The 14,435-nt window shown below is 40.5% G+C and overlaps 2 non-coding genes across 2 annotated transcripts; both read right to left on the minus strand.

Moving 5' to 3' along the window:
* Positions 1-13,788: 13,788 nt before the first annotated feature.
* Positions 13,789-13,862, minus strand: trnat-cgu (transfer RNA threonine (anticodon CGU)). The gene has a single exon. It is a non-coding gene; the product is annotated as a tRNA-Thr (tRNA).
* A 313-nt stretch (positions 13,863-14,175) lies between these two features.
* On the minus strand, positions 14,176-14,249 carry trnat-agu (transfer RNA threonine (anticodon AGU)). Its single transcript has one exon. It is a non-coding gene; the product is annotated as a tRNA-Thr (tRNA).
* Between the last annotated feature and the right edge of the window lie 186 nt (positions 14,250-14,435).

The raw sequence follows: 14,435 nt of genomic DNA on the forward strand, positions 1-14,435 counted from the left end.
GCAATGTACTAATGTATCATTTTAGGGGGCCGGTTAGCGCGTGCTGGTTTGCGGCGCCTTCCATTCATGAAACCAGGGTTTGATTCCAGGCTGCTCCCAATTCCCTTCTCTGCTGCTGTGCCGGTCCCAAGCCCAGTTGGATTGAGAGGGTTGCTTCAGGAAGGGCATCCAGCACAAAACATTGCCAAGTTAACCGTGCAATCCATCCTCAAGGGAGGGTTGTTTCACTGTGGCAACCCCTGATGGGAGAAGGACACTTTAAAGCATGTATGGGCAAGACCGTGCAATCATCCAAACAGAGGTTAACTGCTCTAACTCTTAACCATGGCTGTCCAATGGGACACCATTGGACAGCCATGGTCCCATTGGACACAATGGTGTCCCATTGTGTCCAATGGTGTGGACACATGAATTTCTATTAGGAGAAGAAAAATAATATTTTGGGGAAATTGTTTAAGAGAAAAAAAGCACTATCTTTCTTGTCTTGAGCTTTATCTTTATTTTCTGGCTCTTGCAGAAAGCGAGAGCAGGCAAGTATGATAAATACATTTCTGTATAGTTACTAATAAAGATGGAAGTGTTAATTCTGGGGGTAAGAGGAGCATCTATGGAACAGTAAACTCCCTCACTGGTAGTCCTGCAAAGGTTTCAATAAAAGCGTCTCTCCCTAACCTTGCAAACACAAAAGGTTTGCAAGGTTTGCGAGTAGTTCATAACTCAGGTCAAAAAGATAAAATCACTCAATAATACAAACACATCCAATGTCTAAGAAGACAATTTTGATAAAACGCACCAAATGGGTTAGAAAATCACATTATTTTCAGATTTTACCCAAACCTCAGATACCTTTAAAACAGACCTTTAAAACAATTCAGCTTTTGTTTTATTTTTAGATTTATTGACTTGTTTTTCGGTCCTGTCGTGCTGCTTAAACATCCCCTTTGGGGATCAACAAAAGGTTTTTATTGTGCATGCCACCTCAATCTAGGAAAGGACAGGAGGAGTGTTAGGGGTTTATGATGGATCAATTAAACTGACCATACACTCAGGAGGATTGCTCAAAAGCCCTAATTACAGTAAGATCTTTATGAGAGGACAGCTGTTGTTGATAAGGAGGAGGTGTGTCAGGACCTTTGGCGACACACAAGGAGAGAGATCACTATGAGAAGACAAAATAAGCCAACAGGCAGGTAATACAGGGTTACTGGTGCTTTGAACTTTGACTCTGCGAGAAAAACCTTTGTAAAACAGGACAACACAAGCAGAGAATTCTCTAATGACAGGCAGAAGTGAGAGGACAGTATACTTCTATCACTCTCTTAAAATGTTCTTCTTTGAGCTCATTGAAGCCTACACAGGTCAAAAGGCTCACATAGTTTCAAACAGGAAAAAAAACAAGCCAAAATCTTACTTCTAGATGTGTAACAGTTGAATTGTGATGACTGGTTTGTTCACGTTAAACCTTTCGTTTAATTGGTCCTGTCCAAAAGCTGAGTAAACAAATGAGATGAGCTGAAGGCCTCTTTTGTTGGACATATCTTACTGTTACAATAAGGGATCTTGTGACTCACAAGGAGTATATTTGTAAAAACGAGGAGGAGTGAAGAAGAGAGAGATGTAAGAGTGTGTGTGTGTGTGTGTGTGTGGGGGGGGGGGGTGGAAATCAAAGGAGGTTTGTAGAAGGGGGTGGGGTAGAATCATAAAGCAGCAAGTTGCTGGAAGTTTATAATCTACTGTCAGGTGTAAGTGTTAGTCTAAAAGGGGCGGGGCCTGTCCACACACTCTCAAATGGTACCAACCTACATGTAGGCTCCAAAAATCTTCCCATACAAACGTGTCAACATGTTCAAAACAACTATAGTTTACACGCACTTACTTAGGCACACAAACCAACAAAGATAAAACATTTCATTTAGTTACGCAAAGTATTCATGCAAAGGTGAGCCAACACCTGTGCTCAAGTGAGTGTTAATGTCCTGCTGGGCTGGATAATGGAATGTTAAAAAAAAAAAATGTGGGAGAGTGCTGAGTCATCCCCAAACCAAGACCACCCCCAGCCCCAGACGAGCAGCCCACCACCACCCAGGAGTCCACCCCACCCCAACCCCAGTCACGTTAAACTTGAAAGAGGGTCAAAATAGACAAAGGGGTCAGGAGCGAGAACAAAACAATGAAGGATGAATTTTAATAGCAGAAGCTGAGAAATGTCAGAGCATTGCTTAGTTATTTTTCTAAAACAACTGTAAAATCAGTGATGTATCACATAAAAGAGACAGAAAAGATGCATGCCCAAATCTGTAAGATAAATAAAGAAGAGCGCTGAAAGCAGATTATAACAGAGATTACCTTTGTTTGTGTGTTGTTTGTTGTTATCGGTCATAAAATACACTGACCAAAAATATAAATGCAACACTTTTGTTATTGCTCCCATTTTTTTACGGTATGAACTCAAAGATGTGAAACATTTTCCACATACACAAAATAACCAGTTCTCTGAAATATTGTTCACAAATCTGTCTAAATCTGTGATAGTGAGCACTTCTCCTTTGCCAAGACAATCCATCCCACCTCGCAGGTGTGCCATATTAAGATGCTGATTAGACACCATGATTATTGCACAGGTGTGCTTTAGACTGGCCACAAGAAAAGGCCACTCTGAAATCTTCAGTTGTATCACACAGCACAATGCCACAGATGTCGCAAGTTTTGAGGGAGCGTGCAATTGGCATGCTGATAGCAGGAATGTCCACCAGAGCTGTTGCCAGGGAATTGAATGTCCATTTCTCCACCATAAGCCGTCTCCAAAGGCGTTTCCGAGAATTTGGCAGCACATCCAACCGGCCTCACAACCGCAGACCACGTGTAACCACACCAGTCCAAGACCTCCACATCCAGCATGTCCACCTCCAACATCGTCTGAGACCAGCCACTCGGACAGCTGCTGAAACAATCGGTTTGCATAACCACAGAATTTCTGCACAAACTGTCAGAAACCGTCTCAGGGAAGCTCATCTGCATGCTCGTGGTCCTCATCCAGGTCTCGACCTCACTCCAGTTTGTCGTCGTAACCGACTTGAGTGGGCAAATGCTCACATGCGATGGCGTCTGGCATGTTGGAGAGGTGTTCTCTTCACGGATGAATCCCAGTTTACACTGTTCAGGGCAGATGGCAGACAGCGTGTGTGGCGTTGTGTGGGTGAGCGGTTTTCTGATGTCAATGTTGTGGATCGAGTAGCCCATGGTGGTGGTGGGGTTATGGTATGGGCAGTCATATGTTATGGGCGAAGAACACCGGTGCATTTCATTGATGGCATTTTGAATGTACAGAGATACCGTGACGAGATCCTGGGGCCCATTGTTGTGCCGTACATCCAACAACATCACCTCATGTTGCAGCATGATAATGCACGGCCCCATGTTGCAAGGATCTGTACACAATTCTTGGAAGCTGAAAACATTTCAGTTCTTGCATGGCCAGCATACTCACCGGACATGTCACCCATTGAGCATGTTTGGGATGCTATGGATCGGCGTATACGACAGCGTGTTCCAGTTCCTGCCAATATCCAGCAACTTTGCACAGCCATTGAGGAAGAGTGGACCAACATTCCACAGGCCACAATAGACAACCTGATCAACTCTACGCGAAGGAGATGTGTCGCACTTCATGAGCCAAATGGTGGTCACACCAGATACTGACTGGTTGTCTAAGTCCCCTGACCCCCTCAATAAAACAAAACGTTAGGTTAAGAACTTAACCCCGGTTCTCTTTCAACATTCGTTTCGGTATCTCACTATGGGACACGCCCCCTGCGCTGTCCCCCAGAAGCTCTTTTACATTACGCCAGTCCTGACTGGCAGACAAAAGGTGACGTCTGCTCTCAGGATGCAGGACTTCCTCCTGGTATAAGAGCCTGACGCCATCTTTTTCTCCTCAGTCTAACACCTCTTCTCGCTCCCAGAAGCATCCTCAGATGGCAGGTGTAGTATCCGAAGCTAGCTTAACTGTTCCTAGAGCGAGCTAACAACTCGGTCGCTGAACGCTAGTCGGTGTTACTCAAGCTTGTCTGGGTTACGCGGTTGGTCTGTCTCCAAACAGCACCCGTTCCAACTAGCCACCATACTAGTTTGTTTCGCGCTTCGTTCTCAACTGGAGTAATTGAACCTTTCCTCGCCATGGAGACGGTCAGACCTCTGCCTAGAGCCTGCACATGGGGCAGCAAAATTGCTGGGGCAGACACCCATTCTGCCTGTGCTGCGTGTCTGGGGCTGCAACATGCCCAGGACACATTAGCATCTCCGGCTAGTTGCGAGCATTGTGCGCGCCTCTCCCTCAAGACCCTGAGACGCAGACTAGCGCACCAAGGGGGGTCTTGGGGGTAACCAGCCCCCCACTACCAGAGCTAGCTGAGTCTACTCGGAGAGAGGTGGCAGGCACGAGCTGGGGCGACCAACTAGATGCGGTCGCGCCACTCGAGGGCATGGAGGAGCAGAAGGCCAAGCCCCCGGAGTTCCAGGACATGGTGGACACTGTGCCAGACTCAGGAGACGAGTCCATCAGAGTGGCCTTTTCTCGTGGCCAGTCTGGCACACCTGTGCAATAATCATGCTGTCTAATCAGCATCTTGATATGGCACACCTGCGAGGTGGGATGGACTGTCTTGGCAAAGGAGAAGTGCTCACTATCACAGATTTAGACAGATTTGTGAACAATATTTCACAGAACTGGTTATTTTGTGTATGTGGAAAATGTTTCACATCTTTGAGTTCATACCATAAAAAATGGGAACAATAACAAAAGTGTTGCATGTATATTTTTGGTCAGTGTAGGTTGTAATCTTACATATATTAAAGACTGCAAGTCAAGTTGAAAATTAAACAAAAATGCAGCTATGACCTGCAGGGCCCGAGGGGTAAATAAAATCTGCTGTAAAAAACATATTCCACTTTAAATACTTTTTTGAGAAGAAAAATAAAGCACAGAAGGACTGTGAGGGGAGAATCAAGTTTTTCCAACTGTTTTAACTTTATTATCATTGTAGATGGTATTTACTGAACACAAATTCACTCTCATAGCAAGAGCACAGCTTCACTCCAGACCTGAAACCCCAACATTTACAGCACAAAGCTAACAACACCGGCTCTGTAATTTACAAAAAAACAAAAAAGAGATTTTTTTCCAGCAGCCCTGCAATAAGACACTTTCAATTGTTCTTGGCATGCAGTTCTGTTCTGACTTGTCAGCTGTGACCGTCAAGCGGATTTGAGACCATTCTTTTTTCCAGATAAGCATGTTTGTTGGCAAAGCAGAAAACTTGAGTGCAACAGCGTTCATTCTTTTTTTGTATTATAGAAGCTGCAGTCACGCAGCCTCTTAATGGCCTTTGCTCACTTGATTATGAACACCTCATTTCAGCTCTGTTACACCTCTGTGTCATCTTGAAAGTTGGTAAAAGAAGCAGGAAAACACTGTGTAAAGCTGAGCTGTAAAACTGCCTTTGCAGCAGGAAAACAATCAACTAGTTAAGCAACCTTGTAAAAATAGCTTGTTTTTATAGTTTGTTTTTCTTTGTGTACCAATTCTGGCAGCTATCTTTGGTATTTTGACCCAGCATTAATTACTCCTTTTTCATTCTCCAAACATGCTTTTTTTCTTTATTTTTTGAGTCGTGGTAGCTTTGATCACAGAAGCCCACAGAAATGTGACTCTTCAGTGAAATAAACCACCACTTACAACTTCTACTTATTTTATGCTTTTATGTTTTTTTTTTGTTTTTTAATCTTTATGTTGAGGCACTTGAAGAGTTAGCCATAAAAAGAACGTGATTGAAAAAAAAATCCATTATCATTATTATGACGGAGTATCTCCTTGGTACATTCCCCATTTGATGGACACTTGTCCAAATGGCCTACCTCAAGGATGGTTTTCCTTAACTTAATTGAGTTTCCTATGAAGGTTCATGGAGTACTGTTGTTCTTGTACAGTTCAGCCATCCATGTGTGTGTGTCAGCGTGTGTTGTTTGAGTGTTCTCTTCGACCTGTCACCTGTAGCATGCCTGTAGAAAAAAATGTGCAAGAACATTTTGCCTTATGAGCTCACCTGGTTGTCTACAATCATTTTCCTGCAAGTAACCTTCATGTCCTGCACAGATTGCCCAGATTTTTCACCCTCAAAAAGCCTGTATACACCCGCCACCGAGCTTCCATGTTAGTGTAACAGGTTTTTAGCCAATAGTGTGATGGGGCTGCATCTTTTGAGGAATCCTTCTGGATTAGGAACGTTCGCCCTTCCATTAGCCATCCGTCTGGCTTCACTGTCTCTTTTGCACCTCTTTGGACAGTTGGTCAAGGCCAGGAGCTTTTGTTTGGCAGTTTTTTGAGCTTCATAGATGGACATCTGGCTGTATCTCTTTGCCATTGCACCTCTCAAGGCCTTTGTCATTTGACTCACTTTTCCGCCTTAATTTTAGCCTTAGACCTTGTTTCCATGGTGGATAGTCATCTCCATGATGGACTGATGGACAAATAGACACATATACTGTGTTCATGAGGAGACTACGTTTACCTGTGAACTCCACATGGGCGTCCAAATGCAGTCGACTCTGGAGTCATAGATTTTTGTCCTCGTTCTCTTTTCTATATCGGCACTCATGCTGATTTAGAGGGACAAATAACTGTGCAGCTTGGGTATTATCTTGGGACACAATTAGAAGAAGCAGTTAAAGCAGAGGCTGCTTCGGAGAGTCCAGCACCTAAATGGGTTGATAATCCCCACACAGTGCATATATTTCATCCCAACAAACCTAATTGATTCTTGGGTATACCAGTCTGGGTTGTTCTGTAATTATGATGACCCACACCCTTACATAAAGTGGCGGTCATAGTTATGGAATAGAACGCTTCTTTTAGTATGGATAGTTTTTAATGAGGACAAACAAAACATTCTGAAAGCTAGGAAAAGAGGCTCAGCACTTTCACGTCAACACTGCTGCCCCTCATGGAAGGAGCTTTCACAACGTCATGTGACTCGTGTGTCATTGTAATGAAAACCATGTGTTCTTTGCTGCTGTATACCACATAATGCAAATTTGATTTGGTGCAACCTGACAAAGCAGCAAAATAGAGTTCTGTAAGATTTGTTAAACAAAACCATTTGTGATGTGAGGGGGGTTTTGAACTCGTGTGACTTTGAGAAGAAGACATTAGTGTTTTAATTCAAGACTCATTTCCCTCATCACTTTAGTCTGATCTCTGTGTATCATCACAGTCGTACAGGGAGAAGAAAAAAAGAGAAACAGCATCAGTCAAGCCAGAGAGTTCTGGGCATCTTATAAATTCAGTTTCTCCCAAACTTGAAAAGAAAAGGTTACATCTGGTACTACCCTTTAGCAAGGTCAGCTTTGTTTTGATAAAGATCCAATCCCTTCACATGGGGATATTCTGAGTAAGGCATTTCGCTGGAAACTGGCAAAAAGCAGTGAATTTGAAAGTTGCTGGCTAAATCTTCTAACAGGTTTTCCACTTCAAAGGTCATCTGTTAAAAGGTCACTTAACTTAAACTTGATCTATGCTGCTGTGTGAACCAGCTCAGTGGAAGAGAGTTGATCAGTTTCAGAACTTAATGCACCTGTTCCCTTTTTCCCAAACTACCATTAATACCCTAACATTTCAAAATAGCTAGAGCATTCTCTCTGGATTCCCAATGCAAATAAAAATATATTTAAAAGGAAAACCTCTTGTTTTGCCAGTTGATGCTTTCTAGCTCAGATCTTGCCGGTGGTTTCTTGAACTAAACTTCTCTGGATGAGGATCTTACAGACAGACCCAAGACCTTTGTATACCTTCAGCCGCTGTCATTCTCTGTATTCTTTCAGCTACCTTCACCAGCCATGTGTACTTTCCAAGGCTTCTCTTATGAAGAATGGTGTTTCTTGTAAGCCTTACCCGCGGACAGAACATAGCAACAAAAAGTAACTTTGTGCCCTCATGCTGTTCTTGAGTTTTTGGGGACATATACACTGTTTGTTTTATGATAAAAAAAGCAATAAATCTATATTTTCAACTAAGAAATGTTTTTTGATTTAAAATCGAGTTGTTTCCAGCAAGAATACTTGGCAGCATTTCAAGAGAAATTTGGAACTTTCCTTTTCTAATGTGGTAGCTAATAATTACAATTTATGATTTAAATGTATCCATCCATCCATCCATCCATCCATCCATCCATCCATCCATCCATCCATCCATCCATCCATCCATCCATCCATCCATCTGTACCATTAGTACAACCCTCTTGTAATAATACCTGTGATGCTACACCTGGTTTTGATCATTCTGATGCTTCACAGCGAGCCACATTCAATGAAAAGTCTATTAACCCTTGTGGTATCCTAGGCACTTTAACATTGGGAGTTGGGTCATCTAGACCCCACAAGACAGTGCTCTGAACTTTTTTCTTCAATGATTTGTGATCCTCACTTGTGTCCATGGATTACATGAAATCTTTCCACCTTTATCCACCTTTGTCATGGTAGGAATAACACGTCAATGTTAGGGTGGGGTCATAGGATGGCACAAGGGTTAAACCTGCGTAAACATTGTTTTCTGGCTTCCGCGTTCAAAACTTCACACTTTTTTAAGCCGTTTTCGGGCTCTGTAGATGAACAAAACACGTTTCCATTGAGCGCTCATTGAAAGTTGTATCAGTGGAACTTTGACCAATCAGGGACTTGGATTTGGTAGTGACATGTAGATGGTGTCCTTTTGAATTTACGGAATTGCCAATTGTTTAAAAATTGATCATGGAGGAGAAATTAATAATTGTGGTTTGTGCCCGACTGGAATCTATGACACCAAGTCTTTCATATATGTAAATAGAGCAGTGAAAGAAAAAGCCTAAAGCAAGATTCACACCACTTTGACATTTCACACCAAGCCTCTTCCAACTGTTGGTATATATGGTAGTACTGTGTAGCAACAGTCCAGTGTGGACACCATATGCTAAAAGCAGATTCAAGAATCTGCATTCTTGTGCAATATTCGGCCACCGTGTGGGCACTGGATTTGAAATCCAAAGGGAAAGAATTTCAAATCTTACCTGGGCTATGGTATCTCCCAAAGGACAAAACATGCAAAATCATGGGGTATTAACACCATCTAATTGCCTTAACTTTCTACTACCCTACACATCCATATGTTTTTTAAATCTTTTAGACCTGTCTTGGGGTTAGAGGGTTGCTGGAGCCTAACAAAGCTATGTTTGGATCAAAGCTTGGACGGGTCACCAGTCTGTCACACGCCCACCTAATCACACGCTCACATCTAGGGACAATTTGGAATCATCAATCAACCTATTGAGAATGTTTTTGGAGGAAGCCAGAGTGTCTAGGGAAATCACATGAGGAGACCATTATAACTCCACACAGAAAGGTAACACATGGGATTTGAACCAGGGCCTTTTTGTGGTGAGGCACAAGGGCTAACCACCACACCATTGTGCAGCCCTCTTGACCCATATTCAATTTAATTGCTTGATAGCCTGTTACAGAGGTGAACATAACAATGACACACAGTAAGGTTGAACGCTGGAGTTGGAAGAGGCTAAGGGGGCGAATCAATGATTTTACTTTTCAAAAGCTGAAGGTAAATCATCATTCAGGTGGACCTGGTCAGACTGCAGCAGATCAGTATGCAATCATCTCAAACAGAGTTTTATGACTAAAATGTGACATTGTGTGTCTTTAAATCCAGCTGCTTCATGCTAAAAGCTCTTTGCAGCATGTTTGCAAAGCCTTAACCTTGCCTAGAGTGATAGATCTTTCTATTTTTTGCACTCATGCTTGTTTTTGTGCTTCCATAATCAGTGCTTAAAGTATGGTGTCATAGATTTTGTTTTTCCTATAAAGCTGTCTCGACAATCTGATTTACTCTTTGTATGTAGGAACAAAAGAAGTTGGTGTTTGGCTTCTGCTCTTCTTCCTTCCAGCATTTCTTTTGCTGTAGTTTGGATTTTTCTTTGTTTGCTTTGGATGATAAGTGAATTTAGAATTTGATTTGTATCTCTGCCATTAGTTGAAACTTCCTGCTGTGATTGAATTATATAATCTTTGATATCTTTTTACTGGCACCTTACAGTTTTTTCCACATTTTTTCTGTCAAGGCGATCTCAGGTCTCTAGAAGGTGGGTTCCCCAGTAATCACTTTTTATGACACGTTTCCCGTACTTCCATTATTATCATCCAATGACTTTGCAGAGTGCTATCTGCACTTTCAACTTTTGCATCCATTAAATTTGCAGGGGGAGCAATCCCCTTGGTGCAGTTGGATCTACTTGCACACACAGCACTGTTACTGTTCACAATTTCCTGCAGCTGCTCCTTCATAAGAACCTTTTTCCGGGAATATTTTTCTACTTTTTTGAGTTCACCCTTACTGGCACAGCCCTAACATATAGCATAGATCAACTCTGGTGAACTTTAGAGACTTTTCTCACTTTTCTTTGCAAGTTTGTCTCCTTGAATACCCCTTCTGGCTCCGCTTTCTCCCAGATGATTTTCTGGGACTCAGTTCAGCATTTTTAAAGCAATGCATTTCAGTTTTTCGCTTTTTTAAAAACAGAATCCGCTCTATTTGCTCAAATGTCAGGATACGTTTGTATTAAAAAAAGCTTTAACAAATTCCGTCAAAGCTAAAAGCAAATGTATACTTTTACTGTTGTTTAAAGGATGGATTGTCAATAACATCACTACATTTGTGCAAATAGGTAAACACAAAAGAATGCATTTTTATTTGTAAAAACCCAGAGGAGTGTGATAAAAATACAAAGTAAAAGTAAAGAAAAAAACTTTAAAAAAAATGAATTTCTAAACCTGCAGGATATCAAGGAATAACAGAAACATTCTAAGTTACATAGCTCTGTAATGATTTGTAAAATATCAGAACTGAAATGAATTTTTATTTAGTTGTTCCACAGATTAAACACATAGGAAACATCAAAAAAGTCTTTGAAAATAAGTTAAATAGTTTTATTTCCTCAATCACAAAATGTGCAAGCATCTGATCAGGATTAAATAGTTTCTAAATTTACCTGTCACAGTTTTGATTACAAAATCATTAGAAAGAGAAAGCATCACTATTTGACCTTCCAGCCGGTCTAATGGACAGTCAGACCTTTTTTTTCTTTTTTTTTTGAGCTACTACAGTGTCAATGCTTTTTAAAGAAAAAAATCCCAATGTAACTGTGTGTATGTAACCAAATGTAACTAAGTACATTCTTTCAGAATATTTACAACTGAACAGGAGATGATTTAAAATAAGCAAACCTGCCGTTCAATGAGACACTTTATTTTGAGGGGAGCTAAGCATGTGTTTTTATATTACTGCTAAAATGAAAAGGAAAGCGAATTTGACTTCAACATAATGATATGCTTTAATACTTCAAGAAGCATTTGTTGGGTGTATTTGTGATTTTAAGTGTGATGCAGTTCCTGCCTAATTTGCTTCAATACACAATTATATCCTTCAATTCACAAGTCTAAAATGCATTCATTCATTCATTTTTTTTTTTTTTCATTCATCTTCTTGACCGTTTATTCCCTTTCGGGGTCACGGGGTTGCCGGAGCCTATCCCGGCCACTTGGGCGTAGGCAAGGGATACCCTGGACTGGTCGCCAGTCTGTCGCAGGGTAGAATGTCTTCAATCACACATCCATTCACACTCACACCTATGGACAATTTAGAGTTGCCAATTAACCTATGAAGCATGTTTTTGGATGGTGGGAGGAAGCCGGAGATCCCGGAGAAAACCCACGCATGCACGGGGAGAACATGCAAACTCCACACAGAAAGGTCCCCCGTTGATGTAGTTTATCATGTCCCCCAGCCGGGACTTGAACCGGGGCCTTCTTGCTGTGAGGCAAGAGCGCTAACCACTGCGCCACCGTGCAGCCTAAAATGCAGATGCGGTTAAATAGTTACAAAAGAGAATAATATTTCAAAGCCTTGAAAAATTCTGAACAGTGGAAGGATTTCAAAGATGTCTTTCTAATATTCAATACAGGCCTAATTGTGTTTGCTGGATGCATATTTATTTTGGTCTTCTAAGCATTGATTTTTATTCTAAGTATATTAAAAGTTTTTTCTTGACTTTGCCATTATTTTATTGACTTCTGTCAGCAGATAAAAAAGTAGAAGAATCCAATGGAAGTGCTCAACTGCAGAGAAAAAATCCTGCAGCTTGTTTTTCCAAAGTGTATTGCAGCAAAAAGGGAATTTGTGTAACCTTGTCATTCCTTAAAACTTGTTTTCTAACCATGACTTTAACCCTGAAAACCACAGGTTTTTCTGAAAGTTCACATTTCATTTAAGGACACATTACTCATCTTTCATTTTCCAACATCTTCTTTACCTTGACTTTGTGCTTTTAAGGTCAGTTGATCTTATATTTTTTGGTTTTGAACAGACTGCACTTTGTAAACATTTACCCTTTTTAGGTTAACTTCTTTAGTGTTCACTTTTTTATGAGTGGTAGTTCTTTTCAGATAATGATTTAATTCAACATAAAATAATGTTAAAAATGTTTGTCACAATGATGGATGGATAAATGGATGGAAAAAGGAATGTGGGCATGAATGAAGACTGGATGGATGGATGGATGGATGGATGGATGGATGGATGGATGGATGGATGGATGGATAGATGGGTGAAAGAATGGATGGATGGAAGAAGGCATGTATTATTCATGTAGGCATGAATTAAGATGGACAGATTGATAGATGCATGTATTGAAGAATAGATTGGATTCATGGATAGATAGACTGAAGAATTGATGGGTGGATGAGGTATGAATAGATGGACTCATGCAAGACTGATGGAAAAATTGATACATGGATCAAATAATTAATTTAGGGATGGATAAAGAATGGTTGGATGCAAGGATAGAACGATGAAGTATGGAGAGATGCATGAAAGATGGATAGAATAAGTAATGGATGGATAGATGGGTGAAAGAACGGATGGATGGAAGAACGGTGAATGGATAGATTGATCTACAGATGACAGAAGAATGATGGAAGGCTGGAAAAATTGATAGATGCAGGGATGGGTGAAGGATGGACTGATGGATAGATTGAAAACTGATGGATAGATGCAATGATGGATGGATGGGTTTTTAAGTAAGTGAGATGATGGTTTTATTTTTTCAACAGTTTAAGACTAATTGAATCCAGATTTTTGTTTTTTATACAATAATTTAAAAGCAAAATAGCTTCCCTTCTAATGTTTTTGTAGTGCCAGATCTTTTTGAAAAAAATGTAAGAATAAGCAAAAAAGAGAAAAAAAATACAGATTTTCCATTAATGGCACATGTAAGCATTTCTATACCAGGATAATTTTGTTTTCAGACTTCAGCATAGACGGAAATGCTGCTACATATGTGATACTTTTCTTTAGAGGCACAGCTGGGAGTTGGACCCAGGATCTCCTGTTAGACAGGTGCTTTAACCAACTAAGCCACAGCGCCTGATGACAATGAAGTAAATGTTTTTTCAAAATCCATGAATACATCTAAAAATTTCTTTTTTTTAATACAATAAATTAAAGGCAAAATTGGTTGTCTTCTAATGTTTTTGTAATGCCAGAATTTTTTGAAAAAAATGTAAGTAAGAATAAGCAAAAAAAAAAATCACTGATTTTCCTTTAATGGCATGTAAGCATTTCTCTACCAGGATAATTTTGTTTTCAGACTTCAGCATGGACAGATATGCTGCTACATATGTGATACTTTTCTTTAGAGGCACTGCTGGGATTTGAACCCAGGATCTCCTGTTTACGAGACAGGTGCTTTAACCAACTAAGCCGCAGCGCCTATTAATGGTAATGTAAATGGTTTTTCACAATCGTTGAATACATTAAATGATTTTAACGTTTTTTCTTTGGTATACAAAAATTTTAAGCCAAACTTGCCTGTCTTCTAAAGTTTTTTGTAATGTCTTATACATCTTTTTGAAAAAAATTAAAGTAAGAATGAAAAAAAGAAAAGAAACTAATTTAAAAAAAAACTCAATAATTTTCCATTAACAACAAATATGTTAGTAATTTTCTACCAGAAAGGAGACTTTTGATTTCTGGGCCTTCAGCATGGACAGATATGCTGCTACATATGTGATACTTTTCTTTAGAGGCACTGCTGGGATTTGGACCCAGGATCTCCTGTTTACTAGACAGGCGCTTTAACCAACTAAACCAGAGCGCCTGTTGATTATGATGTAAATCAGGGGGTCTCAAACTCAATTTGCCTGGGGGCCACTAAAGGCAGGGATTCGCTGAGGCAGGGCGCAACTTCAGCGCACACATGGGCAACTTGTGAGTGTCTGACAGCCAGTAAATTTGTATGGAACATATACTATACTATTAATTATACTCTATTATTAACTGTTTT

This window comes from Oryzias latipes, chromosome 10 (genome assembly GCF_053564925.1).
Source record: "Oryzias latipes strain Hd-rR chromosome 10, Olatipes_Hd-rR_3.1".
Classification (NCBI taxonomy): domain Eukaryota; kingdom Metazoa; phylum Chordata; class Actinopteri; order Beloniformes; family Adrianichthyidae; genus Oryzias; species Oryzias latipes.